The following is a 2,542-nucleotide window of genomic DNA, read 5'->3' on the forward strand; positions in this document are numbered from 1 at the left end:
GGGATGCTCCGGCTCCGAAAATGAGAGGCAGCAGCAGCAAGCAAACAGGAGGAGCTGATGAAATGTCCTGCAGGGCCTGTTAGGTGTTTACTGAAGAAACGTGCTTGGTGGCATTCAAGTGGGGCTATTACAGTTTGCATCACGCGCTGATGACGAGCTGCGTTGCTGCGCCCGATGTCGTGGGAGCAGTGTTTCAGCTGCTGGCAGAGGTGGCATAAGGGAACCTGCATCTGGGGCAGGGCAGAGGCCTGGGGAGGTCTCCAGTGTCCAGGGGGGGACGGGAGCAGCAATCCCCTCTAGCGAGGGTCCAGCTGGCAATAGAGTCATTCAGTGCATGTGAATTTGATGCTCCTTCCCAGCTTGCTTTTGAAAAATTGCGTCCTGTAAGAGTGTGTGCTGCAGCGGCCGCCCTCCGCCCCCCTCACCTGCAAGCAGAGGCCTGCGAGAGTCCAGGGTTTCTGTGCTGGAAGTGCCACCGGGCCTTACCGGCAGAAAAAGCACCCTGGAAAATGCTCTGAGAAGCTCGAGTTCGATCGGCACGTGTAAAAGCAGGGAAGACTGTGGTACTGGTCCTTCCCTGTGGCAGAGAAAGGCACCCCCCCCTTACCCACTTGGAGTGTGCAGCTCCTCGCTGTGGCTGCTGCCGTTCCCAGCCCAGCACGTGCCAGGCTCTTGCTTAAGTGTAAGGTGACTCAGCCCAGACTGCTGAAAAGCTGCTGCTTTTGTGACTGCTCCCAACTGCAAACAGCTGCTGCAAACCCAGGGCTGATTTTCCTACGATTTGGTAGGATGAAGTCATCCCTGTCTGGCCATAGTCGAAGGTCTGGTCATCCGTCTGCTTGGTCCCAAGGCACGAGTCAATGGAGGGCACGTGTATGCGATGCTGTGCAAGGTGAGTGTCCCTGCCCGTGGCTCAGAAGCCCTCAGTGCCCTCCACGGCGTTCGGGGCTGGGGGGGATCCAGGCTTACCTCAGCCTGCAGCGGGGTGTTTCTGATGCCTGTAATGAGAGCAACGGAGAGATCTCAGCTCGCTCTCCACCTGCCTGGAGGAAATAGGCTGCGGATTTAGGGCGTGTGAAGCCCCTGGTTTGTGCGGGAGCCAGATGTGGCCAGGTAGGTCTGGCGGACACCCCTCACTGCAGAGCACACGTGTGGCTTTTCTCCCACTGAGTCTTGCCTTGCATGGAATAATGCCCCAAGCCTACAGGTTGCATGCTTCTGGGGGTAGTCGGGATCTTGCAGGAGGTACAGCTGTGATTTTTAGTGCTGTATCAGGATGGCAGCAGGGTGCTGCTCAGCTGGAAGTGAGAGATGGCTCCTCTCACAGCTGCTCCGCTGCTGGTCGGATTGCCTGGCCTCAGAGCTCTGCTTTTGCTGATCTATTTTCATCTGCTGTGCCCAGCACATGGCCGAAAAATTTGGGAGCTAGAACAGCTGCTTTTCCTGGGGATTTTTCTCTCGCTGTAGGGCCATGAGCTGCTAGCTCTGCCAGGCAAGCAGAACAGTACATGGTAGGCTTTGCTTAATCCCATCTTGAAGACCAGAAATGGGTAGGTGTACTTGGGGTCTGCTTTGCTTGCGAAAAACCCAAGCTGTTTGCCTTCCGAGATGAAAACCATACCTAGGTGCAGCTCATCCCACTGTGGGTAGAAAAGAGCTGTGTTTGCCTCCTAACAAGCGTGAAAGAGAAACCTACAGAAGCAGGAGCCTCGGTAGCAAAACTAGGTGCTGCGGCATGTGTGTGCTGCCTCCCCTGGGGAGCACCGGCGTGGGCCCCTGGTTGCTGCTGTGGCCAGGCACACCCACCGAGATTTTGAGGGCAGCTGTGCGGGGGGCCACAGGGAAGCGTCTCTCTTCCTCGCTCCTGGCAGCAAGTCTGGGAGCAGGTCTATAAAACACACTCCCTGGCTGCTCCCTGGGCAGGTAGGATACCCACCAGAGGGGTACCCAGCACTGCCCCAGTGGTGCAGCTGGAGCTTCCCAGGGACCCCAAGGTCTCCTCCATCGTCAGGCACAGGACCTGGGTGAGAAGGGATGCCTAGGACATCCCTACCAAGCATTGAGTGCAAATATGGGGGCACAGTGGGAGCAGGCGGTGCATCCCAGTGAAGCGGGCACATGGAGACACCTTCCCCTTTGGCCCTGCAGCCAGAGGCTGGGGACCTGTGACGCAAGAGTGGGGCACACCCAGAGCAGCTGTGGTTCAGGTGGCGGACGGTTGTGGGGTCATGCCTTACCCTTGCCGCCTTGTCCCCTTGCAAGGGCCATGCTCCTCTGGAGACACCACAGAGCATCTCCTGATTATTAGCTGCTGTCTGGTTTCTCCCCCCCAATCCCCAGCTCAAGCCCCACAGTGGGGGTGGGAGGGGAAATGTTTGCTGCTGGGGACAGGGACACTCGAGGAGCAGCTGGTGAACTCCGGGGGCCACAGCACAGGCTGGCAGGTTGGGATGTGATCTGTGGGACTGAGGCTGCACAGGCTGAGGCGAGTGCTCGGCATCCACGGCCAGCCCCAGCAGGGCCCAGCTGTGCCCACAGCCCG

This window comes from Buceros rhinoceros, unplaced genomic scaffold (genome assembly GCF_000710305.1).
Source record: "Buceros rhinoceros silvestris isolate BGI_N320 unplaced genomic scaffold, ASM71030v1 scaffold21377, whole genome shotgun sequence".
Taxonomy (NCBI): Eukaryota; Metazoa; Chordata; class Aves; order Bucerotiformes; family Bucerotidae; genus Buceros; species Buceros rhinoceros.